The sequence below is a fragment of the Gallus gallus genome, chromosome 1, assembly GCF_016699485.2.
Source record: "Gallus gallus isolate bGalGal1 chromosome 1, bGalGal1.mat.broiler.GRCg7b, whole genome shotgun sequence".
Taxonomy (NCBI): Eukaryota; Metazoa; Chordata; class Aves; order Galliformes; family Phasianidae; genus Gallus; species Gallus gallus.
In genome coordinates, this window is record NC_052532.1 from 52569348 (window position 1) to 52597289 (window position 27942).

The 27942-nt window shown below is 40.9% G+C and overlaps 1 long non-coding RNA gene across 13 annotated transcripts in view; it reads right to left on the reverse strand.

Moving 5' to 3' along the window:
• LOC112533490 overlaps positions 1-27942 on the reverse strand; it is a 103103-nt gene that overhangs the window by 51132 nt on the left and 24029 nt on the right. For 8 of the 13 annotated variants that reach the window (XR_005843286.2, XR_005843282.2, XR_005843272.2 and 5 more), the window contains 3 exons: positions 3563-3617; positions 1608-1863; positions 1369-1527 (listed from right to left, as the gene is read on the reverse strand). This is a non-coding gene — a long non-coding RNA (uncharacterized LOC112533490). Of the gene's footprint in view, positions 1-1355; positions 1528-1607; positions 1864-3562; positions 3618-27942 lie in introns of all 13 variants that reach the window. The other 5 variants (XR_005843295.2, XR_005843279.2, XR_005843270.2 and 2 more) reach the window with 4 other exon arrangements.

Genomic DNA, 27942 nt, shown 5'->3' on the forward strand with positions numbered 1-27942 from the left:
TTTGATGACTATTTTCATGGATTCAGTTGAATTGCTCTCCCCTCACCTCCCACCCAGAGAAAAGAAAAGGAAAATAGGTGATACTGTGCTAGGCATGGGCATTCAAATTGATCTTAGAAAATTCTCTTCCCATCCCAGAGGGCTTGGGATGTGAAGGGGACATCTATGTCCACAGTATAAAGGAAGAAAAAGGGAATGGCAAGGCCTGGGGTTGGGGAGGCAGCCTGGGAACAGTGGTCTGCTTCTGTGATGAGTGCTCAAAGTCCAAAATGAAGGGACTCACATGTTTCACTGAAATTGGAGAAAAAAGCAGTTCTGTTGCCAGTTAACTCAGTGCAGGCATACTGTCAAAGGAATATTCAGGCAAAAGCCTTGGTGTTGGCTGCAGCTGCATTCTTAAACAGGGCTCTGTTTCGTTGTCATGAAGGCTGGACTCGGCATGGAGGGATGACACAGGCAGGAAGGATGCAATTCAAAGGCAGAGGTGTCTCCTTCTCTCTCTGATTTGAGCCTGGCTAGACCTGCAGGCAGCACTGTGGCCCAAGGCTGCGGACAGCTGTCCTGCTGCTCTGCCATGAGGAAGCCCTGCACCCCAGAGAGTTTGCACTCCATAAAGAGCAGCTTTGCTATGCTTAATTTGCACACTTCTGGCATTACAGAGCACATAATTTGCATAAGGTATTTGCCTCCTTGGCCTCCAAACCACCTCTGGAGCAGAGGCATATGATGAGCAAGGAAAATCATGCATTTTCCTAACATCACTGAGGGTGGCACAGGCAGCCCAAACAGCAGGGAATGGGCAGCTGTACAGACTTGTCTGACGTGGCTGCCAACAATACTTGTGCAGAAGGACACATCTGGTGAGACAGGATAGCGGAGGGAGTGCAGTTACCCTCAATGGAATAGGCTGCACAGGGAAGTGACGGAGTCACTGTTGCTGGAGGTGTTCCAGAGCTGTGTGGATGTGGCACTGAGTACATGGCCAGTGGGCATGGTGGGGATGGGCTGATGGTTGGACCAGGTGATCTTAGAGGTCTTTTCAAACCTTAACAATTCTATTATTCTCTCAGCACCCCATGAAACCAGCCAACATGAATGGGAGAGGCAGCACTTTAACAGCCTTCATGTTCTCTGCAAGTCCAGTTTGATATATGTTTTTTTTTTTTTTTTTCATGTTGAATATACAGACTGACTACTGTGATCTCTCCCCAGCAGGTTGGCAAGAGACATTGTGAAAACTTGGATGAGCATGCTCCACCATTTAATTCTGTTCTGGCTACACTCCCACCTCCAGCAGAGAGCTTTCCTGAGAGCCACGTGAACATTTATACCTGTGGTAAAGTCCTAGCACTTACATCTCTGGCTTACTTTTTCAAGAAGGGAGACTCCCATCACAAGCACTTATGTATGAGATGTACCCAGGGCATGTCAGAAGATGTGAAAACATAGTTTTTCCATTCTGTCCCCAAATCTGACACTGCTGTTTCTTCAAACCTTGCAAGGGCTGGTTTGTTCTGGCTTAGTTTTCTAGAACCAAGAAGATGATAAGAACAATATAGTTGGGATCCCTCAGACTTATAATGAAAGATTCAGTTCCTTTAGCTCACCTCATTCCGTCTGTGAAGCTTCTGAGGAACCTACTGCAATTGCTCCCACATCTTCTGGTTGGACCTGGAGGAGTTAGAGAGATTCAGATGGACACATTACTGATGGAAGCCAATCCTTTGCACTAGGAACACAGGAAGATGCTCCGAGTTGCTGCCAGCCTTTCAAGAGGGAGCAGCAGGCAGTTATTTTACTGCCTTTCATCTGGAGCTGTTTTGGTATTTGTATTTATTCCTTCACTTTTGTTTGCCTTTCTTCCTGTTAAAAAATGAAAAGAGAAGAAAAGACGAATAGAAGTGATAAAAGGAAACAACTCTTGTCTTCTATTTGATTGTAAGGGGTGAAAGTGAAAAGCTCTTGAAGGTAGGGGAATCAGGATGCAAATTAACAATAGAGCATTAAAACAGCCATAATGATGACATATATTTAAGTCTGTGAAATTGCTCCTTCAGCTCTGGGTGTAAGAGCAGGACTGTGGCAGTTCAAGAACCTGAAAAGAGGTTAAGGATTGTATTTAACTTAGAACTCAACACCAGCAGAAATAAATACTCGGGAGATGCTTAACGGCACTGGTGGAGGCAGACTAAAGGCTTGAGCTCAGGAGGGTTGAGGGACACCTCAGGTGACACTTTTGTGGGTACCCCCTCTTCTCCACAGGTAGAGACAGAGAAGAGAACACAGTTTTTCACTGTTCAAACTGTTAACGTTAATGGGAAAATCTCATACATCTAGCGAGGTTATTTTGCTCTACATGAGCTCAGTTAAGGTTCTCATCACTCCATCACTCTGCTGTCCACCCTGTGCAGCACACACTGGCTTCAGGTGCTGACAAACGATCACTCTGAGATCCCCAGCTCCTGCCTGGGACTGTCTCATTAATGAACTCTCTTTCCAGGTGCTCAGTGGAGGCTGCATTGTCTATAACACACTATTATGAAAGGTACTGATCAAGAAAAATGATTGTGACGAGCTATTTTTTCTTCCTTTAAGACCCATTTTCTCTCTTTGTTTCTATCTGTCATTCACTTTGGATACTACTGGATTGCAAGTACATTACCTCTTCCCTGTCAGAGATAATCTGTATTCTTACGGAACTGTCTGTTTCTTTCCATTTCCCATTTATCACTGTTACAACTGCATGGACAGCAAGAGAAACATTCTCATGCCCAACATGTAGAGCAGGAATTTTCAACTATTCAGTTTATGGATCACCAGCAGTACTCCATTTGATGTACAGATTGCCTAAGAAATTAATTTAATATGCATTTCCTCCACATCTTCCTTGGAATGCCTGTGAAATAGTTGACAGACAGAAGAGGGCTTGAAAAGCGTTAATTGAAAACTGCCTCTCTTGAAAAACTCAAATCCCCTTTGGGCTTCCATGTTGTACATATTCCTTTGTTCTTCTCATTTTTCCAGCTTTTCTCTTCTTTCTCCTTTTTTTCTTTTTTCTTTCTTTTTTTTTCACTTCATTCTGTCTCTTTTGCACCTCCCGTACTTACTGGTATCTATCTATCTATCTTGTTTAAACTTCACTGACAAAATGGTGGAAAAATGGCTCAAAACCACTATTTCTGGTGGATGTCTTGACCCACTGCCATGCTGAAAGTCCTCCTTCTGCTCTGAGTTTCTATTTTCCATGCCACATGGAGAGACATGTGCCAAGCCTTGTGCCTAAAGCAACCTAAGGACCACTGGTCTTGCAAGGTCAATAACTTGCACTGTTCAGTTCCCCATGCAGAAATAGGCCAACCAAAAGGTTACATCTCTGAGAGGAATTTTTAGTAGGAATATTGTTTTCCCTAGTAATAATGCCAACAATGTGTGGGATTCCACTAAGCTCAAAAGTGATAAATAAGCTCAAGAAAAACGATTTAAAAGGAAAATCTGATTACTGCTGAAGTTTCCCCCGAAATACTCATGTATATTAATAATGCACGGCGTTCAGTTTATTTACCTGGATAAACCTGGATCTAAACTGAAGTCATCAGGGCTTTGAATCTAGGACTTTCCTGGGAAGAAAGATGCAATGTTACCCATTCAAAACATTTGTAAAAATCACGTCTGTCTCCCAAAAGCATGAGGGAACCTTAAAAAAATCTCGCGTCTAAAATCATAATAATTCATATGTTTGTATCCTTTTGAATCACACACAGGAAGTAGAAGGACAGCCAAGACAGCTGTCCAAAAGGACCTTTTGTGAATGAGAGATGCTCAGCAAAGCTGCAAGTGAACTGCCTCCCATAACTGGATGCTTGTACAGGGAATTTGACGTCCAAATCTCTACCACTACACTGGGCTGCTCCCCTGTGTCTCTGCCAACAGCTGCATACAGGCCAGATCTGGAGTGGTAGGTGTACACGTGTATTCAGGATTATAACAAGTCAAGCTGGAGTGTTGTTAAGGCAGCCATGTAGTTTCCAATATACTGTGTGTATTCTCTGTTCTCAAAGCACTGTAGGAGGGACTCAGGATCAGCCCCTTTTACAGAAGAAGCCGAAGGACAAGAAAAGTACAGAGTGCTAATGAGTCCTCTCAAATTTTCTATTTAGACCATGTCCCTACAAAGTGCCTTGGAATTTGGAGGCACGAGTTGCTCTAAAATGCTGACATATTTCCAGTAGCTCTTATTAATGTGAGAGAAGTGCAATGGCAGAGCACAGTCTTTTAGGTTGCGAAATACTATTTTATTCCACCAGTGATCCAGCCAGAGATGCAGGCCAGCAGCCTGGGATGCTGAGCATTCTCATTTGCCAACATTACACATCATGTCATTGCAAAATGGCCTCTGTCACTGCCAATGCTCAGGAATGCCTGTGGTAATTAAAAAAAAAAAAAAAAAAAAAAGATAAGAAAAATTGTAACACTAGATTTCACAGTTTACGAAGGAAACAACTGTTCTTTCTGTTTTTTCTTGCTTCTGATTGTTTCTTTTTTGTTGCTGTTTTAGTTGTTTTTTTCAAAAGGAACAGTCTTATAGCTGCATCCAGAAAAAGACTGCAGAATTCTTTTCTCTGTTTTCAGAACTGCTCTACAAATTGATAAACCCTTTTCTCCCAGTCCCGGTAAAAATAAATAAAATAAAATAAAATAAATGTAGGACATAGAGGTCCTCACTAGAGATATAGGAGTAGAATCTGCCTTTTCCTTTGCAAGTCTGAGCAGATGGTATTATCTGAACATACAAATCAGAATTATTATGCACTTTATAAAAAGGTGCATCTACGCCATGAATAAATTTAGCACAAAATTCACCGTTCTCCTGAGACTTCAGGAATTAGTAAAAATTCACCTGTGCACTCAGAAAAAAAAGTCTTTTCTAGGTTTCTAAAGTGGAGAACAAGTATTTTTGCTGATATGGCTCTTGGGAAAAAAAATAAAGAAAATCTTTTCTCCTGCTGCTTGGAATGATAATATTTCTCCCATACTGAAAGTATTTTTAGGAAGAGATTTGGGTGGGAGGAGTGAAAATACAGATGTGATTTCATATGCTATGAAGAAAAATGTTGGTTGCATTATCGTGAGGTTGTTATTGCCAAACTCAAGCAATCAGAAGTCTCAGGAAACCCCAGAATCATGGGCTGAATTGAAAATGTCCTGAGATTTTTGAAGGAAAAAATATTTCTTATTTTTACACCTTTATTTTGCTGTTGGCTCTTAATCTAGTCACTTTTTTCACCACCACTTATCTCAATAAAAGTGAAAGATTTTTTTTGCATGAAAGATGTGACTCACTCATAGCAGGATGCTCCAAGAAGATGGATTTGATGAAAACCAGAATGCTTTCCCAAGGTTCTCACTGTTCTGTCATTACCAGCAGGTAGAGGGAGGTGATTCTTCCCATCTTCTCAGCTCTGGTGAGGCCAGACCTGGAGTGCTGGATCCTGTTCTGGGCTCCCAGTACGAGAGATATGGACATACTGGAGAGAGTCCAGTGAAGATGGTGAAGAGACAGGAGCACCTATCCTATGAGGAGAGGCTGAGAGAGCTGGGGCTGTTCAGGCTGGAGAAGGAGTGGGAGTGCAAATACCTGAAGGAAGGGTGCAAAGGGGTCAGAGCCAGGCTCCTTGCAGTGGTGCTCAGTGCCAGTACAAGAGGCAAAGGTACAAACTGGAGCACAGTTTCCCTCTGAATACTGGGAGTCAGCAACCAAAACCAAGCCTGTTCAGCAGCACAGATGCAGACCCAAAGTTCTGTCCCTCCTCCTTCTCAGGCACCCTGTGATGCATATATCCTTCTGTATTTTTTTCTAAAGACTGTAGAAAATATTGTCTCTAAAAAAACTGTCACTCTGAATGAGTTTTACTGATTATTTAGAAGTGGGTGGAGGGTGGAGTGGGAGAGAGCAGTGTATGTTCATTTTACTCTCAAAGTGCAAAGTATCCCAGTATGAGAATGATTACAGATTGGTGGATATTTAAGTTTAATGATAGAGGATAAAATTTTATAATTGTCCTTTGGGGCATTCCAGAGAATGCACTCATATACTGAAAAATGTTAACTTTTGTGGATACACACATGGGTGTGTGCAAGGTCTATGAATTACTGCCCCAAGCTCAGTTGAACATCTCTCAGGGAGGGACTGACTTAACAAACAAAACCCTTTCCAGCTCCAGATTTATGTTACTGATTACATACCTGGTCTCATGGTCACGCATAAAAAGAAAAGACTAAAATAATAAGGGATCTGTTTTTTTTTCTTAGTCTAAGAGGACAACTGAGGTTTACTCAAGATTTCTGTTAGTGGTGGGAAGGTGAATCTTGCCCTTTGACCTAGGGTACACTAAATTACCTGTGTGCTGAAATATGAGAATGAGAAAAATTCTATAATCCATGTGTATCCTTGGTCACTGGTCCTCTCACAAAAAGCTCATTGTTTTTCTATGGACATACCTCTCGTTACCATCAGCAGGCTACAACAGGATATGACTTTTGAGTGCTATTCATCTCCCTTTTATAATAGAGTAATTCAGCTGTAGTCAACAAAAGTGCCCCAGGAGAATCTACGAATAAAAATGAGCCGTGTGAAAATAGGATCTGTCTGCAAGCTCTGTATTACAGACCTGTCTGTAACCTCTATCCTATGGACTTTTCTAAGAATTACGATGACAAGTGTGGCAATCATGGTATGTTGAGAAGAAGTGGCAAGCAAAGATCCATTTTAAAGAGGAAACCCAAAGATAGGCATAGAAATTCCTGTTGAAGCACAGGCTGTTTGCACACAGACAATAGAGTCTATGTATGTGTGACTGGCCACAGGGGTATGGCTCAGATGGCTTACTGGCCTTGGGAAAGAGCACTAGAAAAAATATCCTGCTCTCTGCTTTCCTACTGTTCCTTTCTTCCACACTCCAGCTTCAACTGCTGCTGAAATTCTTCTAATTATGGCAGGAAATTCACTGAAAAAAAAAAGAGGAAGTGACTGTCCTGCCCTCAGTTCGGTGAGCTGAATCAGTTTGCTGATGACCTGCAGGAATGTTGGAGATGGTATAGATGAAGGGAATAGGGAGGGATGAGTGGGACCATGCTTTTTAACAGCCTTAAGTCACAAGGTCAGCTCAAACATTTTTTTGCCTACTATATTGTTACTATAAATCATTTAACTGCAAACCTGGCTGCAATGATACCAAAGCACCATCATAAAATACTTATAATACACCCATCAGTAACTTGTGGGTGAGGTTACTTATTGCCTAGCAATAGACAGACTCATCCTCTCGACCCCAGCACTGTGCTTGTGGGAAAATATTTTCTTCAAGCGTCTCAATCAGAGAGCAGTTTACCTATTATTGTAGCTAACTGGAAATTCCCTGATAAGTTTGGTTTTCCCCTCCTGCAGAAGAACTGCCCATTCATCAAAAACAAAGTTCTTTGAGACAATTTAATTGCAACAAAGCTGCTGAGAAACAATCAATGGGCTTGAAAACCTGTCAGAAAATTTTGCCTAGCTTCCTACCCAATCCTTCCCAGCTGGATATTAGGGAGCCCCACATTTCAAACCTGCCTCAGCTTGACAATTTGTGTACCTGGAACATTGATGAGGAGCGGAGAGCACAGACTCTGTCTGATCTTTAGATCTCAAGCCGCAAAACCTCCGGGTCCCCAGTTCCTGGCTGTGCCAGGCTTTCATTGCTCACAGGCTTTAGGTTTGATGAGCTGTTTAGTGCTTTGCAGCTCAGCAGTGGCATTAGCAATGAACAGGGAGCCTTGAGCTCTGAAACTGGCAGTGTCCAAACTTCTTATTCAGCAGCTGATGCAAACGACTTCCTGTTGTACCTCCTCAGCAAAAGCTAGATTCCGACTGAAGTGGGGTCGTTCTGAGTTGTGATCCACTTAGTCTCCTCAAGAATTTGAAAGCCTTTGACTTTACATTCTACACTTAAAAAAAAAAATAGCATACAAATCAGTATCGAAACCCTGACATCTCATATGGTTTGTCACTAAGCAATACAGAACACAAGCTCCCAGAACCGCTCTTGTGTAGAAGTCTCATACGTATCAGTGATATTTTTCAGAAGTATTACAATCCCACAATAATAATACCAATAACCATAATCATCTGTTTAAAGAAGATGTACAATTCATTTCAGACCCCACAGCTATTTTCATAACAACTGACTCACTGTGTGTCCTGCAATATTATTTTGCATTCAGTTTTGTCACAGCGCACCACTGCAATTGCATGAATTAGGGGGGGGAAAAAAAAGCTTTCTTGTGAAGTATAACCTTGCTTTATTTTACCTCATTTTCTTCTTATTTAATGTCACTGTGCTGTTAACACAAATAGAGTGCTATTACAGCTTAAGTAAGACTCCTCTTCACAAGTTCATTTAACAATAGCAGATTCGTCTAGAGAGTATTTTACCGTAATTATTGAAAAGCAATCTTTACATGAAAATCAAGAAGATGAGTACTGAATGAATGTAACCTGAGCATTCCCCAGAGGGTTGCCTTGCTTGAAATATGGTGTCATCTGAATTATGCAGAAATATGTTTGTTCTGTAATGGTAGTTCCATGTGTAATTCTTTAACGTACTCAGAGAAAAAATCTGCACCCACAGATAATATGATCAGCCTACAGAGCCAGTAAAACAGCTCAAACAAGAAAGATTTTGTTATTTCTCTTCCATCCCATGCCAATATCTTCTAAAAAAAAAAAACATGGATCCAGAGACAACATGAGAATTCCAGCCTAGCCAGTATCGATGCATGCATGAGGTTCATTGTCCCTGATATTCTCAGAGACAGCTGCCATGAATACCATTCATGTACTGACAACCCAAGTTAAGTCCCTGACAGCAAATACTTCAGTATAATATGAAATTAGAGATAATGAAGCATTTGAGAAGGCTGTGTTTGAACATAGGGCTGATGATAAAATTTTGTAATGGAAGTAAATTACAAATCAGATTCAACACATCAGAAATGTTAGCAGAATAAAAAAAAATATATGTGAGAGAGAAAGAGAGAGAGCAGTTTCAGAATCTCCTTATCCTGGGTCTGTATACAATTTTACATCTGCTGTCACGTTCTCTTGTAAAGAAAATGTCCCCATCCTTCAGACTTCACATCTTGGGCCAGAGCAACAGATTTTTCATTCTGATACCTTAATTCTTCTTCTTCTTCTCATCTCTGTCTAAGCTTTGGCCTTCACTGCCACATCTACTTCATCATTTAAGAAGTAGGCCACATGCTGCCACGTAGTGACTTACTGCTCTCTGCTGAGTGGGGGATTTCTGCACTGTGCTCCACTGTCTGTACTTCAAGCATACTGAGTCCATTACACTAAAGATAATGCCAGAAGACAGTTGATTCAACAGACTGTGTGAATTCACTGGAAAGGCTGAAGACCAATCTGAGGGGCAGGCAGCAGTCCATGTAGCTAAGAGCTGGACATGTGAGATGGCTGAGATCCAGCTGCAACATAATGAAAGCATGACTGACTAGAGCTGGTTCATTGACCATGAGGACTAGACAGATTCTGCTACCCAGGCAGAGATTACGGATAACATTACAAATGTCACTGTATGGCAGATTAGTACCACTGGAGTTATCTAAGTATATAACCCAACTATCCACTGAAGAGGTTGGTGATACTATTGTTTGTAATGAACTCAACAGAGTCATCTCTTTCATTTACTAATACATTCCTTACCCGAGCCAGTCTGCACAGAGCTATTTGAAAATAAATTTAGTGTTCGACCTGAGCATTCCTGATGGTACTAATTTAGTTTTAAGAGTTAACAGTTGAAGAAACATCTGCATCCTGATAGTGCTTGAGCCTGCTCTCTATGACCATTTCACCAAAAATAGCTGACATCTATTATAAGACTGACCATTACGGATAGAGCTAGCAATGGAGAGAACCATCATCTTGGCAGAATCCAGTGGTACTGTGTCCACCAAAAAGGCCAATAACCACTGAATAAAAATGAACAATGGAGAACACTGGACAACGTAGCAAAGGAGTTTGGATCATTTCCTGCAGTAAGTTCTGCACCACTTGGAACTATCTCAAACTGTTTTTCAGGAAAGAAAAAGGAAGGATTTATGGAAAAAAAAAACCATTTATTTACTGAAAAAGAATTTTCATTTATAAAAACTTCAGTGTTCCTATGAAAATTTTATCAGGAAGGCTTCCTAAGTCCAGGGTAGGTTTCTAGGTCAGAACCAGAGGAGGAGATAGAGCCAAAAGCCAGTGACTGAGTCCCAATGCAGATGAGGACATAGAGTATGCATCTTTGATATTTTATGATCTTTCATAACCAAGTTTCCAACTCACTTTTCCTAATGCATTTTTAATATCTGTTCAAAGTGGTACACAGGAAAAAAAGAATTCATAATGTCATTAGCTGGGTATTTTCCTGAATTAATCTGGTGAAAGCAGAGACTTGACTCTTCTGGTCCTGGTTCTTGGGGTTTGGGGTAAATTCTAGTTTTCAGAATATTTTCTTAGAGATGACCAAAGCAATTGTGGATTAATTATGAGCACCACTACCTTCTCACGGACAAGCTGGAACTGCACAAACAACTTTTATAAACATAATATTGTTAATTGAAAATTAATATTATCCTGAGCACTTTGATCAGCGCAGGTCCCAAAGGTGAATTATGAAGACTCCGAGAAGCAGGAAATAATGACAAATTTTAATTTCTTAGTGTAAAACCTTCTTCTTAATCCCTGTAAATGTTAGATAATGCCCACGTGAGACAGCAGTAATATTATTCTTATTTTAAGAGAAGATACAGTACTAGGAGAGAACTTCCTCGTTCTCTCCTACCACATCAACTGTACTCCTGTAAGAGAGGGACTGGTGTTACCACACATATCCAAATGTTGGAGAAGATAAAGTCTACGAATAGTGCCTGTCTGTGGTCAGGTCCTTAAGCTAAATCTGCTTAGCTTGACCTAAATCCTCTGTCATGAATCATTAGCTTGGATATAGAAGCCTTCAGATGACAAAAAGAGAAGGTTTATTCAATGCTTTGACTTATAAAGTGAAGGTTGAGGGAGAACAACTGCATCTCTGTCTCCAGGCAAGCAAAAATCAAGTCTCTGTTGTCACCAAGGATTGGAGATATGTGGTTCGCATCATGGTAGCTTAGGGAGTCCATTCCAGATCCTCAGCGTGATGCTCTGAGGACTATCTAATCTGTTATGCTGACAATCCTGTTTTACTCTGTGGAGACTTGTTCACAGGCAAATGATTTACGTCCTTACCTTCTCTCCAGCAGCTAGAGTTCATCATCCTGCCATTTATTTCATCCTCATTAGTATTATCTTTTTCTAACCTTGGAAATATAAATTTGATAAGGCTGCAGGAATATGTTACATTCTAGACATGCTGAAATCTTGAACAAAGCTTATCAGCTGTTAAAAACATTGTCTTCCTTACGCTGCTTGCTGCTTGCTATGCTCCATGCATAAAATTCCTCCAGACCTTGGTCCAAAAAATGGGAGTGAAGATATTCTCTATTGACAATGGAGTCAACCTGTTTCCTCTTACTGCTATGATGGTTGCTAAGATGAGTATATTTCTCTCCTCTTTAACGCCTTTAGGCAATATCTTCATAAGCTATGGAAGTAAAATGTGTCTTAATCCTTGGAAAAGGTCTAAATGAGAAAATTGTGTCATGCTTTTCGTGGCTTATCTTCATTTATCACCCAAAACAAAAGTTGATTCTGTAACAAGTTATTGCAGTATGAGGTACATAAGCTATGCAGGTCTCTTCTTGAAAAGATCCCTCACTTCATTCTTCAGCTGCAGAAAGCACTAGGAGGCTGCGGAAACCAGCTCACTTCCTTGTCTACGAACCAAGCAAGTATGTGAGTATGTGACTTTCCTCTGGTTGCTCTGACAGGAGGACCTGTCATGGATCTCTTGATCTTTCCATTTTGATTCTCAAATCTGTTGACTTTTCAGCACTAAACATGTTTCACTTGAGCCATACACCTTTGCTTTTGTGGAAAGGCAAATGTTTCCAGTGATGCTGAAGTTTAGTGTCTTGTCAGAATATTGAAAAGAGAAAAGCAACGAGAGATAAATTAGGCAAAGTGATTAGATATGTTAGTCTGAGGGAGCCAATGAAAACCTCAAGTGTGTTGCCCCTCAGACTAGTAAATCATCAAATCTGCTCTCTTTAAATGCATATTATGAATTAATTTTTTCCTTTCTTAAAGAGACTGTCCTTTGAAAGTCTGCCCCTCAGTACATATTCCAGAAAAAACGTAACTCATAATTCATAAGATCTCTACATCCCATGAATACTAATTTTGTGTGATATAAAAGGTCCTGAGTAGGTATTTACATAAAGTCCAGTTCTGCCTTTTGGCACCTCTACACAGTTTACAATGTAAGCCCTGCACATCCATTCAAGACCTTAATATAGCCCTAGGTAGTATCACATCATTTCATTGTAAATTATTTCTGTCTTTTAAGGCACAGAGCAAATTGAAGATAAATTATTAATAATAATACTTAGATCTTATCTTCAAAGGATTTTACTAACATTAATTAATTCCTGCACTCCTCTGAGGTAGGTAGCTGCATTATTACTTACATTCTTTACAAAAAAGAAAATTAAGACAAAGACAGAATGAGATTTGCTGCTGGCTAAAGGATGCTGATTTCCAGGAGCAGGTGAAGGAGCATCTGAGACCAGCTAAAATGCTTCCTGACCCCAACTATTTGCTGTCATTTAATACTGAACTTACTGTTTCTGCAGCAGACTGTGCAGTGGGATGCAAGGTGAGGTCCTACCCTAACCCTCTCCTCTGCAAGTCAGGCACTTTTATTGAAAACTAGCAGTGAAGTGCATTTGGGGAGAGCGGGAAAGAGGTTAAGCTAAATTTCCTGAGCCTTGCTTTGAGAGTGGTTATCTCCAGCAGTGGAAAGGAGAAGACAGATGAGAAGACAGTACTGTTCTAAACCATCACAGCTAGATCTATTGTAATTTACTTACTTGCACCTCAATTTCAAATCCGAAAGTAGAATTCAGTCCAAAAGAAGAAAAACAAATTGGACTTCTAAAGAAAATTTATAGAATTTTTTAATTATGGAATTTTATTGTGGAATTGTTGAAAATTTCAGTGTTTCTTGTCTGGATTTGAAAGACTGTTCTGAATTTTTTCTACATTTTCTTCTCATTTTACATTTCTAGCATCACATAAAAACTGTTCCTACTGCCAGTGGTATATCAGAGATTGACACCAAAAAGCCACTGAAATATCTTGGTACTTGACTTTTAATTTTCATTACAAAGGGCAACTATTGCACTAAACTAATTAGAATGTCTTCTCTCTCTCCCTTTTCTTTCTTTTTTTTTTTTTTGAATCAGTATATTTCCTTGTTTCATTGATATCCACCATATTGCCTTATTGTGCTAAAATAGAAATAAGAGCTTGTCATCATTGATGCCATAAAGGAATGTACATAAAATCGAAACAGAAATATGACAAATGCACAGAAGAGTTATATAGATAGAATGTTCATGTTTTAAACAGAAATTTAAATCCTTTTTGTTTTAAAAATATTTTATCCTACAGGAATTCCGTAGAACTTGACATCATTTTCCTAGAATGAAAAGACAAAGAGGAAGAGGAAAAGGAAAAGAGGAGAGGAGAGGAGAGGAGAGGAGAGGAGAGGAGAGGAGAGGAGAGGAGAGGAGAGGAGAGGAGAGGAGAGGAGAGGAGAGGAGAGGAGAGGAGAGGAGAGGAGAGGAGAGGAGAGGAGAGGAGAGGAGAGGAGAGGAGAGGAGAGGAGAGGAGAGGAGAGGAGAGGAGAGGAGGGGAGAGGAGGGGAGAGGAGGGGAGGGGAGAGGAGGGGAGAGGAGGGGAGAGAAGGGGAGAGGAGAGGAGAGGAGAGGAGAGGAGAGGAGAGGAGAGGAGAGGAGAGGAGAGGAGAGGAGAGGAGAGGAGAGGAGAGGAGAGGAGAGGAGAGGAGAGGAGAGGAGAGGAGAGGAGAGGAGAGGAGAGGAGAGGAGAGGAGAGGAGAGGAGAGGAGAGGAGAGGAGAGGAGAGGAGAGGAGAGGAGAGGAGAGGAGAGGAGAGGAGAGGAGAGGAGAGGGGAAGGGAGGGGAGTGAAGAGAAGAGAAGAGAAGAGAAGAGAAGAGAAGAGAAGAGAAGAGAAGAGAAGAGAAGAGAAGAGAAGAGAAGAGAAGAGAAGAGAAGAGAAGAGAAGAGAAGAGAAGAGAAGAGAAGAGAAGAGAAGAGAAGAGAAGAGAAGAGAAGAGAAGAGAAGAGAAGAGAAGAGAAGAGAAGAGAAGAGCTTTATAAAAAATGACATTTTCTAATGAAAATCATCTGACTAAGGATATCTGCCAGGATTCTGTTCACACCTCTGCAGCAATCTTTGTTCTCCTTTGTAATTACATGGCCCTGTATCACCTCCTCTCATAATGAAGCCTCTATTAAACAGCCTCGGGAAAGGAAATCTACACTGCAGTGGCCTCAGAGAATTGTAATATGCTTGTGACTCAGAGCTAATCTACTGATGCAACCAGATTTATCCCCTTAAATTCATGTATTGGCAGATGCACTAGAGTTGGTATGTTCAGCATTCAGGAGTGTTGCTGTGCTCCTGGTCTTCTATGGTTCATCTCACTTACATCTAAAATACGAGCTGGAGGTGTCTCATTTTGTCCTTTGGCAAAGAAAGAAGAAAAAAGAAAAAAGCCTTGGACAATTTCAGTGGCTCAGTTAAGTGCCTAAAATTGATGATGCAGATTGCCAGCATTAACTGCAACTGAAGCTGTTCAACTCCTCACTGTGACCACGGGTGAAAATTGGAAAATCTTCACTGAACTAATAATGGATGTGTCCCACTTGAGCAAAGGGCTTAGAAAAAATGTTCCAGAGAGCCTAATTGCTGATAGATATCTGCTAATCAGTTATGTTTCTGAGGGTCAGCAAACTCAGTCAAAATCACTGACGAGGTTCCCACTAGAACAGCAATAATTAGGGATCTAGGGAGTAGCTTTTTCAGGTATTATTGCTTTACACAGTGTGATCTGTTAGTTTTTCCAACTCTAATTAGGGAGAGCACTGAGTATATGCCTAAATCCATTCCTGTTTAAGTCAGGCTTCAGTCCATGCCCCAGAACTGAACGGCTATCTGTTTGAAGGGAGGGACAATTTGCAAAGCCACATAAGAGACATCTGTCACCTCAAGGGTTCATGGTCCCAACAGCATCCCAGGGATGGAGACTGATCATTTTCATCAGAAGAAACCCAGGGATCTGGCATCAGGCTAGGTCAGCCTCTTCCCATCTACCTGCATCCCCAGAACAGTCTTCTACAAAATCAATAGAACCGTGCTTGGCCCTTTAGTAGTTGCTCCGGACCGTTTCAATGGAGTGCAGACTGTAAGCTACAAAGACAATACAGCCCTGATGTTATTCTAACTATTTTCTCTTCTTCCTTTCCCTCTGTTTGTTTGTTTTACACACCAGGAGACCTTCTCAGACCTCTTTTCTCTTATTCTAAGGGGGGAGCATGTGACTGTGTTCGCATACAGACTCAGTCCCTATAACTACCACTGGGAAAGAGTCAGGAAGAAAAAGAAAACCACAAAATGTAGTTTCTTTGTGATCTCAAGCACACTTTATAGAGTATTTTTATATGACAGGATTTAGGACTGTTTAAAACCAACAGCTAAAGACCGTCAAAAACCAGGAGTGAAATTTCAGTTTCCCCATGTGCCCTGACAGTTCCTCTGTTGCAGCACCAAGAGGATAGCCATCTACACGGGGCACTTTCTATCTTTGTCTAGATGGGTGATTCAGGCACTAAATGAACATAGTTTTGGTGTGATCGTCTTTCATCAGCTCTAAAGTTTAGTTTCATTATGTCCACTTTGCAGCTGTGTACAGCAGATCACACCATCATTTCCCACCTGAGAATTTTTAAGACAGGGAATATGTTGTGTTTGCTTGGTGGTGACACAAATGGGATGATTAAATGCCACTTCTAATACTGGGGCTGGATTGTTTAGCTCAGGGCTTCTCATAATAACACCAGCTGAAATGAAAATCAAACTTGGTAATGTGTACGCCTGAATTTATTTTTGTTTGCCTAACAGCTTTAATACTGTGTACAAAATCCATACCAAATCATATTTACTTCCCTGCAGTTGCCGAGCCTCTGAGGAGTGTGACAGATCCCAGCCAGACAACCCGAAAGCCTGACTATCTGTCCACCTACGTACTTCAAGATTTTTACAGGGAGAAATAAAGAATGGAAGACATCCATCTATACTGAAGTTGAGGCTATGTAAAAAGCTTTACGAATCTGTGTAGCCATCTCTCAGACTCACTTCAAATTTAGTAGTACCCAAGGTATTAAAAGCCTGATTGGTACTTAGAGTCTCAAACAAGCCAGCAAAAGATAAATTGTTGAGATGTGAATCTGTATAATTTCCATTTGCTGCCCAGCATGTGGGCTGCTCTTGCATGATATTGAAAAAAGAAATAGCAGTCAAATGAAAGAGAGAAAGAAGTAGAGGCTCAGGGTGTGAGCAAAGAAAAATGTCATCCCCAGCCATGCTTCAGCTTTATGTTTTGGGGTTCTATATCCACATGAGAGTAAGTTTGCCTGGAAAAGGCCATATTCTTGATCAGCTCTATCTACATAACAGCTGCCAGAAAGTGCCACGCACTGTTGACTCTCCCACATTGTAAGCAATGGTCAGAACTCTCATTTGTCCCTTGTTCATCTCAGTTCAGGCTTGAGCACACTGCCTTTGGCAAAGGCAGCCAAAGCCTCTCAGATTAGCCATCCTCCAGCAAACTAGGGTCTACATGGGGGGAGAGAGAGGGAATAGAGGTGACAAGACCAGGCTGCTGAACTGCTTCCCTGCAGCTGAGATCACATTGGGTAAAATGGCAGGGTGTGTGAAGCCAAAGTCCCAGGCTTGAGCCTAGGATGAAAAGACAGTGTAAATATAATCATTCAGAGCTGCTGAGCATCTGGTTTGCTTGGGGAATGCAAACAGCACTGCTCTGCACAGCACAGAATCTCTGAATGTAAGTGTTGGAAACATTTCAGGGGCATTAGCGCAGAGCTGTGCTCATGCTGAAAAAGCTGGGAAAATTAGGTCAAGTAGAGATCCTGGTGGAATGAGTGAACTGCTTCTGGTATCAAAGCCAAGACAGGCACTTCTTAACTATGTTATAATATGGTGCTATGTAGAAGTTTTAATTTTTGTTATCTCATCCGAGATTCAGCTTCATAGTAGCTGCTCACCAAACCTCAGCAGATCAGGGCAGCAAAGAATGATACCCCTTGAAACTATCATTGCAAAAATCCTTTTCCAGTCATCCTATAGCCTACAGTGCTGACATCACCAAGTGTTCTAAAACATACATATAATTGATCATGACTCGAGAGCCATTCAGTACACACCAGTTAACTACATTAAAATATGTCATAGAATCATAGAATTTCCAGGCATCACTAGATGTTTTCACACAAGTTTGAATTTAATGTTTTTATCAGAGGTACACAATAAAAGCTAAAAAAGTAGATTATTCCCAGTAGCCCCATTTTAAGGGAGGAAAATGAGACACAGATTGATAATGTGACTTGGCATAGGTTACCCCGCAGACCTGTGATGGAGTTGAAAGTAAATCTGTGGTCTCCTGAGTCCCAGTCAGATCCGTCAGACCACAGTACCAAAAAGCACAAATCAGAATATTCTTGTTTTAATTGGGAAGGCACACAAGCCAAATGGCCAAGCAGTGTCTTAACAAGGAAAAAAAGTTTGCTTCAAAGTCAAGAGGAGAAGAACTATCTTATAATAATCCAAAATAATCAGCTTTCCAGAATGCTTGTTTCTCCCAAACTCAGTTTCTCTTCAGTCCTCTATACGCCTCTTTAAGACTACAGCCTTGCCTCCTTCTTACACTACCTTCCCTCTGCATTTGTATAAATATTCCTCTTAACTGTCTCATGCAAGAACTTAATTTTTGCTCAGACAAGGTCCCATCTTCAATCATGCCTGGATATTTTCACCACCATAAAAAAATTCTGATCAGAGAGACATTAATAAAGCCACCTTCCTTTGGTTTATTTGCTCTTCACCGGCTCGACAGGGTGCATTGAACTACATGATAAACATTTACAGCTGACATTAGAAAAGAAATGAGAACTGTAATAGAGTCTCATTTTTTGTCTTTCACTCACATTTAATACTGCAGCAAACAGAATCCAAGATGCAGGAAATGAATCAGGGCACTTTGATGGACTGAGTCCCCAGCCCACCTTTATTTGGTTTCTAGTGAGGTCGCCACATATCCTCCAAGGATACAGAATCTCTCATCTTTATTTCCAGTGTCACAATGGGATGAGATTGTAGGCAATGAGTAAAGTGAAGGGAGATGCCCATTTCCCACCTCCTGTGCATACTAACTATTCTTCTCTTCAGTTCACCCACCTTTATTGCCACTAACACTCCAATGACATTTCTTAAATTCTGAATTGTCCTCTCTTCCTGGGTTTGGTATCACAGCAGCCTCTGATGTTAAAGGGAATTAACAATGACACTCCTGTGACATTTACAGCTGATATCACGTCCTGTGTTGTAAACACCACAGAGGACAAGCAATGATAGGAGGGAATGAGGGCAGGGGCTGGCAGTGCTTTTTGAGCAGCAGCTGGCAAAGAGTCAGAGACAGTTTTTCTGCTGCTCAGCTCCCAACTTCAGCTCCTTCTTCACCTCCTGTTGGGTATGAAGGGCCAGCTAATGAAGAAAGAGGGAAAAAGGCAGCCACAGAAAACTGTGAAATCTGCTTGTGTATCTTCAAAACAGATATAATTCTGAAATGATAATGATTACATCTAGCAATTTTTAAAACTGGAAAAGGGAATTGAGTCATTTCCAAGCATGTCCCTAAACTTTGGGAAAGAAGCTTAATTCAAGGAGGGTTTGTTTTCTTTTCTTATTGCTGTGGGATTAGGTGCTTCAGTATTTGCTAAGCAAGAAAGAGAAGAATAGTCAAACAATAACAGTGCAATTAGGTCCAATTTGGGGCAATGCAGGTAATGATGGTAGGGCAGACAATAATCTGGGATGTGAGAAAAGTACTGGAGAGAATAAATCAGGGAAACAATAGTGTCAATTAAAGCTGTAGAATGAACAGTGAATGCAATGAGAAGGGTGGAAGGGAAGGCCCTTAGAAAAGCTGATGGCGAAGCAGGAAGAGTCCTGTACTGAGAACAGATCTGGTGCTGTTAATAGGTTACTTTTGTTGGCCCCCAGGTAAGCTAGGGACCTGCTTCCTAGAAGAGAGTCTAGCAATTGCGCTGTGTTTCAAAAATGGTCTCTCAGTGGTGAGGCACTATATTCATTTTTAGAGATCATTTCCTTCATGCAATAGTACTTTTGGAAAGTCTGCCTTGACCTTGAAAAAAAAGTATGATACGTTGGTAGCAAAAAAATATCTCCCAAAGATCAGAAAGGTAGCAATAACTGAGAAGAGATGGAAGATCAAACAAGAAAATCAAGGTCTGTTTGTCATTAGTACACTCCACAGATACAAGGAAGAAATTGTGGCTGGACTGGAGAGCAGAGACACTATAATATGATTTTTTATTTTTTCTTTCATCATGAGGAAATGATGAGGAAAATAGTAGAAACCCTATCACTTGGAACTACTTGAATAAAGTATTCGTTAATGAACCAAGAAAAATCTAACATTAGGAAGATGTACTGGGTAACATATTTAGTCTCTTATATCTATCTTCTACAAACTACTTTAACAGATACATTTGCTATTTAACCTTTTTGGTCCACAAAATCAGCTCTCCATCTCTTTTAAACTGCTGTTGTTTTATTGACTTCAGTGAAACTAGGTCAATTTTTATCATTTGGATTGGCCAGTGACTACTTTTGAAAAAGGGAGAGAAGGGAAGGGAAGGGAAGGGAAGGGAAGGGAAGGGAAGGGAAGGGAAGGGAAGGGAAGGGAAGGGAAGGGAAGGGAAGGGAAGGGAAGGGAAGGGAAGGGAAGGGAAGGGAAGGGAAGGGAAGGGAAGGGAAGGGAAGGGAAGGGAAGGGAAGGGAAGGGAAGGGAAGGGAAGGGAAGGGAAGGGAAGGGAAGGGAAGGGAAGGGAAGGGAAGGGAAGGGAAGGGAAGGGAAGGGAAGGGATAAACAGAACTTAATCTCTTCACCTCTTGTCATTGTTTAACCCAGTATTGTTTTCCAAAAGTATTTTTCATCATATGTATATTAGATTCACTTGCAGCACTCATCTTGGTCAAGAGCAAAAATGAGAAACAAGTCTTCAAATGCACAGTTTAACCGGAATGTTACATCCCAGAGGGCAAAGTTAAGAGCAGAATAATAGCAGAATTCCATTCTGGCATTTGTAAGGATGGAGGAGGAACAAAGATGCTCTCATACCCATTTCTGAGAAAGTTGGAAAGTGAAGGGTTGCTCTCAGATGAGTTTGTAGGTGATCAAATGATGGATGTAGTCTGTTCACTAACTTGGCAAGCATCTTGATCTTTACATTAATTATAAACCAGCTATAATCCACCAGCGCACTTGGTTTCTTTCAAGTGGCAGGGCAAGGGGCTGTGGTCAGCATCCAGACAAAAATGTTCATATTTCAGGCAGAGACCAAAAGGAGAAAGGGCTCTGCAAAGCACTACTTTTGCAACACCAGAGGCAAGTTTTAGTCCAGATTGCTCAGCAGCTCCATGTGTTTAATTCTGGGAATGTCATTGCCATCTGGCCCTTGGATGGAAATGACAAGATCACAGAATTACAGAATCATATGAGGTTGGAAGTGACCTCTGTAGATCATCCAGTCCAAACCCCTGCTAAAAAGGCTCCCTACTGTAGGTTCCACAAGAAAGTGTCTGGGCAGATTTTGATTATCTCCAGAGAAGGAGACTCCACCAAAACTATGAGCAGTCCGTTCCAGTGCTCTGCAATCCTCAAAGTAAATACATTTTTCCTCATGTTTGGAATTTATTTTGTCCCAATTTGTGCCTGTTGCCCCTCCTTCTGTCTTTAGGCACCATTTAAAATAGCCAGGCCCCATCCACTTGACTCCCGCCCATTCAATTTAGATTGAATACATTCAATGTATTAGAATTAAATGTACATGATTTAGGAATATGACTCTCTTTGAATAAAACATCAATAGGAAACTGAAATAAAGAAAGGCCAGCGGCATTCTTAAAGTCAAAGTATTTCATGTCCTAAAGACAAGTCCCCTATGGAGAGTAACACTTGAAGAGTTGCTCTGACATCTGTTCTAACAACTCCCTCAAATTTCCCAGTTTTCTGCAGTGAACTTATCTTCTTGGAAAGCCTTGCTGGGAAAAGATATGCTGCAAACTGTGCTAACTGACCCCTGCCAGCCTCAAATTGGAAGCTATACCATCAGTAGTGAGGCATACTTTGAGTTCCTACATACTGATCCAGATAGCATAACCCTTTCCTCTAGAAAGAAAAAAGGAGGGGGTAGCAAATGGGAGAAAGCAGAAATAGTTCACAGTTCACCTTACTGGGGGAGGGGGGGGAGAGAGAAAGAAAAAAAAAACATTTGAGGAGGTTTCAAAACCTCCTTAGGGCCGCTAAAGAACCTCTCTGAAACTTTAGAAGAGTGGAGGAGAGATGCTCTAGGCTGGAACCTGCTATTTACATGTAGTACCTGCATATCTGATTAATACAGATAGTAGAAATTCAGTGTATAATATTTTGCCACAAAGCAGAACAGGCAGCAGGCTTGAAATGCTTTGAGCCAGCCATAAAAGTGGAAAATTGTCAGCTGGAAATAGAGCATTTTCATAACTGAATCTCTGCATGCAAAGAATTGGTGGCTCTTTGTCCAGAGCTTAGGAGGCCAAGGATACAGTAACTCCCACTGTTATGGAGTTCAGGATGCTATTAGAATTTTCCATAGGAATCCCAAACAGCAAAGGGAACCTGCACATGGCATTAAATATGCAGAAGGAATATGAAATTGCAAAGGTAATTTTGAACAACAAACTATCCTGTCTTCTCCTGCCCAAAACTTTCCTTCCTGTGTTATCTCCTCTGGATCATAAGAGCACCAAAGAAAAAGTCTTTTATTGTAACTGTATATAGAATTAATTCCAGTGGTTTGGGCCTTCTTAAACACAGTGAGACAATCTTCTACTGTACTGTTTTTAATAAAGAGGTCACATATTGAATGTACTGTAGGTATTTCATTTCTCACTTGCTTTTGATGGGCAGTGGAATAAGAGAAGAGACAGGAAAAGCTTTTACTCTCTTCTGTGGATAAGCAATTCTAATTCTTCAGAGTTATTGAGACAGTGCCTTTCATGGGAAGAAAATTCACAAGTCCATGAAGTTTTCATTTTTATATCCATTTTGTAGTCAGTTTTAGAGATGGTAAGGCTACAGAGAGGAAGTAACATGAACAGTATCCTTAAAAGAGGGTTCATATCCATTCAGGCTGGCATCTTATCCTATCCTTCTTCAGCTCCTAATGCTCTGAACTCACTCCCAGCGCCATCGCCAGTAAGAGCGATACCAGCAGGCATACAGCCACTTGCATGCATCACTGCAATTCAAATATTTGGAGAGTGAGGAGGGCTGCGGGGATGTCTAGCACTAACACTCACAGAATTTCATACCTGTGCCCTCCTCGGGTTTGACAGAAGCCAGAAGTCCAATGGTGCCAGCACAGGTATGACCTGAGCCTTATTGCTGCATGAGACAGCTCTCTTAGGGTTCATGGTCCACATTTGTTTTCCAGGCTTCACTATGCAAGTTCAGATACATAAAATTATGCCCCATCATATAAACTCAACAATCTCATGTGGTTTCTTAGATGCAAAGTTTATTGTAATGTGCACATTTCTTATTCTCCTGCCTCCACAGCTGAAATTAATGCACCATCTAAAGTTCACTGGGCTTAGGGCCAAACATGCTCAAACAGCCACATCAGATGACATGCAGATGCAGTCATTTGAATGACTCCCTTGCCCAATTCCAAATTGCTAGCTGATTTTAATCCCTTGCTGCAAGGACTGCAGTGTCCTCCCCTGGGCCCCTCTTGGAAGGTCCCTTTTGTAAAAGTGGCCAGTAGAGAGGAGGTTAAAGAGACCAACAGAGTGGTGGCCAGATCTAGCTGTGACTCCAAGGCAGGAATCAGCAAGGAGATAAAGTAACAGGGCTGAAGTGAAAATGAATTCTATTTTAAGCTGCTGTTTTTAACCTCTCATTCTTCGATGTGCACTTTAGTCAAGCTGAAATTGCTTATAAATTAATATGAAAGGGTAGGCAGGGGGGTGGAATTATTTATTTACTTAAAGAGAAGAGACATATCTGCAGAGCTTTCTGACTGCATGGTCATTGGTGATTGTGTCTACAACATCATAAGGTGAGGAAGAAGGCTCCATGAAGGGGCACAGTGTAACATTCCCTACCACTCAGCCATGTCCTAGGAGGACAGATTATTATGACACTTCAGGCACATGTGCATGAACACCAGGATCATTGTACAGCAGCACTTTGTGCTGATGGATCTCATGATTGTTCATGTATTTTCTATTTTAATACGTAAGCCACCCTCACCTCACCTTAGTAAGCCACTCAGGAGAACAGAATTGGGATGTCAAGTAACAGAAATACAAGAGTACATTACTGAGTGGGAACCAGCATGCCTCTGGGGTTATGTTATTCTACTGTTTAAGTTGAACCATGGAGAAAGACAAAGACCTTTTGCATGCAGAAACACAATGGACTAACCAGCCTGAGGATTCAATTCTTCATGCTTCTTTATGAACGTTCTTGTAAAAGCAGTTCTTGCACACTCGATCAGTCTAATGGAAGTCAAGGGTGCTGCCCAGGAAAAGTTTGCACACACACGCATAGGAAATGCTGCCACATCAGCTTCATTTCTGCTAATGCACCACAGGAATCTAATCAGCATTTACAGTTCACCAGTAGGGTGGGTTTTTCTCTTTGCTCTGTTCCTCACTCACTCACCACACTTTCAAAATCTACACACTAATCAGGAAAAACAAAGCAGTCCTGTGCCAAATACTCAGTACTGCACACTGGCTGATGGAGCTGTGAACACGCTGGCCTATAATTAGACAGCTTTCAAAACTTTGCTTTTCCTTCTGTTCCTTTCCCACCTCTTTCCAATAAACCTACTCTCTCCTTTCTCACTGAGGGGGATCCAGAGCTGTCCTCCAGGCATGCATTGCTCCCCATTAGTGTCAGTGGGAGTCACAAGCTCACATCAGGGGAGGAACAAACCCTTAAGGGAAAGAAACGTTTGACAAAATCCAGCCACCCCATGCTAGGGCTCTGTATGAATTCTAAGCACTCAGATCTAAAGGAAATGAGGGCATATTTGCCCAAGAACTTCTCTGAAGTACAAAAATGTCTGTTTTACTCTGTTGGCTTTGTACATAACGAAAACTTCAGATAAGGCTTGCTTACGAACAGTACTCAGCAAAATGGCATCCTTATGCTATTCCTGCTGAAAATGGCACAGGCTGTAAAAGATGCAGTTCACCCCTTTCCTGGTGTTTTGTTTTTTTAGTGTATTTAAATAATAGTTGAAGTGATAATATGAACCACCTTTCAGTCTTATCTGTTCCTATGGTTACTCTAATAGGCCCTGTGTATACTAAACTCTCTTTTCCTTCACTCAGATGATTTCCTCTGCTATAGACAGAATAAAATGCCATATTTCTACCAGGTCAGTAAGAGATAAGTCATGGCCTTTTCCTGCTTTAGCTCCAACATCTGATGGAGATCAGGTCACAGAAGGCTATGAAAGAAGTTGGCACTGCACTAATGGAGAAATATGTATACTTACAGTCAAAGCAACAGTCCACTGAAATTTGTAGTTCATTTTGGTATGGAAGAAAAGCTGCTTGAAACAAATATAGGAGGTAACATTCATATGGTTCATGGAAAGAAGAGTAAGAAGTAATTGGCATGGGGATATTAAGAAGCATCACTTATGTGTTAGTAAATTTCTCTGTGTCACCAAAGTACTGCTGGAATTTGGAGATGAGGCTTCAAAGCATGCACTATATACCTGAGCTCTCTAATGTCATTCAACAGTACAAAGGCTCTGCACAAGCACAAACACACAGCAAGTGGGAAGAGTGGTTCAGGGAAGGATAGCACTGTAGTTTCCCCTTTTCTTTCAGAAGAAGAACGACAAAACAACAACAAAAACAACCAACAACAGAATAAACTTTCTATCCTCTTACATCTCATTTTATTATATACCTAAAACAGTTTATACCTGCTTAAGCACATATCCTGCTTAAGGATTCCTGCATGAGACAAATGGGACTTTCAGCTTCAAAACAGTAAGGAGAAATTATCTGAGGAAGAAACAGTCAGGCTTCAAGAGACAGGAAACCTCTCTTTTCACTGTATTTACCTTTAAATTCTGTTTTTACCTTACCTTTAAATCCTGTTTCTCCCATGTGGAAGACCAAGTCTAAGTTCTACACCCTGGTGAGCAGCTTAAATGCAGCCAGACAACAGCAGCCTAATTAACAGCCTAATTTTTGCCTGAGTGAAACATGAAATTTCTTTTTTCTGTATGTTACTAACTGAACATTGAAGCAATCCCACCCCCTAATTGCCGCTGGTTCCCAATTAATGAAAGATTAACAATCTCCATATGAAATCACACAGAAACATGGGCCTCTCAATGCCCCAGCATGAAGAGGACGATCAACCAACCTCATTAGTTAAACCACACATTAATCAGCATTCAACCACGCGCCTGGGTCAAAGGGAACCAACCCCATAGCCTCTCTCCTCCTGAGAGGGAGATCAGAAAGCCTTATGTAGATCTCTCTACTGCATTGCATCTCTGCTGTCTAATGCTGGAGAAAAGGAAGGGTAATTCTTGACTTCTTTGGAGTTCTTCCAGATCTACATCACATAACTTTAGATCTCAGTACTCATTTTCTGGATTAAATGGAACAACACTCTGACATTTGTTCATTCCTTTCATTAGAAGAGGATAACTTTGTTGTGTAATTAACATGCCAGTAATTAAGGATTCCAAGATGATGTACTAATTTCTCTCTCACACACACACTCTTTCAAAATGTTATCAGCAGTAATTGCATTAACATCTTTTCTTTCCCTGTTCCCTTTGGGAGTTTATTAGGCTTTCATTCAGTCGTTTTCTCATTTCACAAATACACACACATTTTCTTTGCTTCTCTGAAAATTTGCTACAGACTTGAAAATGTTAAACATCTTGACCCACACTCACCCCTTCACCTCCCCTCTTGAAGTACAGAGGAATGTTCAGTACCCTTCCATTTTTGAAACTGTTTTAGAGAAGGTAAAACCTTACAAGTTACACCCTCCCCTCCTCCACTAATTTCCCTCACTCCTAGATACAGGTCTAGATAATTCTTGTGATAACAGGATCTTTCATGTAGAGACACGAAGACATCCGAAAATGAGATGGATTTAGGACTGTGAATTACTACCATGGAACTCTAAGAAAGTCTTAAAGTCATGCTAAGGACAGTTTATTGCTTGCTGAGCACTTCTTTTTGAGATTTAAGCTCAAGCTATAGAAGATTATAAAACAATTGATGTGGTTGTTTTTTTTTTTTTCCAGTATGATGAAATGCATAAAACAGGACAAGTTAGGAGACAGCAGAGAATGATTTTATGTTTTATTCTTTTTCTTTTTTATTCTTCTTCTTTCTATTATTTCCTTGGCTTTTTAAAATATTTTGTTCCAAGAAGAGAGTTTGAGTACTGCAGCTGAATGTTAGTATGCAGAGCTTAGTCTAATTTGTCAGTGGGTTGAAAACCCAAACCAGAGCCTGGGGATTTTTGCATTCAACCTTATAGCAGTGGTCTCCCAACCTTGGTGCCTAGGCAGCAACAATACGGCAATGGTTATAAGTCACAGACATTTTGTTTCAGCTTTCTTCCTTCATCTGTAACATACGCATAGGAAATTTGGGTTCAGGATCCAGCTCCGGCAGATCCCTAATTTTAAGAGGCTGGGCAATTGTGTACTCTGCTCTAAGATCATGAAGTTGTAGCCTCAGTTTCTTCCACTTTAATTATGTATTAGTAACTCAAAAAATAGCTCTTGTTTATAAGCTTGAAATATTAATATTTATTGCTCCCCAGCTGACCCTGTTTTTCAAGGGGCTTAGCTGTAAAGAGTGAGGAAGAAACATGAGCCAGACATTGAATCATAATCCTAACTCAGGCACTGACCTTGACCTGCAACTTCAGATTGTTCAAAGACAATTCCCAGTTCATGCCTGAAACTGAAAATAACGGCTACCCATTAATCACCATACTCTGACAAGAGTACTCATTCTTTTTTTCCCATCCCTTTGCTTTCTGCTGCATTTTATCTTTCATCTGCATTTATTTGCCTGTCTCTTTTTGTCTGGGAAAACAAATTTGCTGAAATCTATGATCACAGTGGTAAAATCAGAGTGTTTGGTTTCAAGCCAACTTGAAGATGCTTAAATGAGAAAAAGAACTGGCAAAGAAAAAATCCAAAACAAAACAAAACAACCTACATTTGTAACTCCCTTGTGTGAATAAGCCAAAGAAGGAGTAAATCTGCAGTTTTCCTCTTCTGTAACTTTGAATTGAGCCTGAGACCATAAAAATCATCCTTGCTTATGTTCCAGGTCAGAAGGAAGGAAGGAAAAGAATCCAAAGGCTGCTGCCACTGCCAGAGCAAACCTAGGACTGTTTCAAGGAAATGAGATTTTGCTGTATGCCTGGAAGGACAAACTTGAGGCAGCTACAGCTTCCATTCTTTGCTGAGAATATCCATCCTGTACAATCTGGTGTAACATAGAC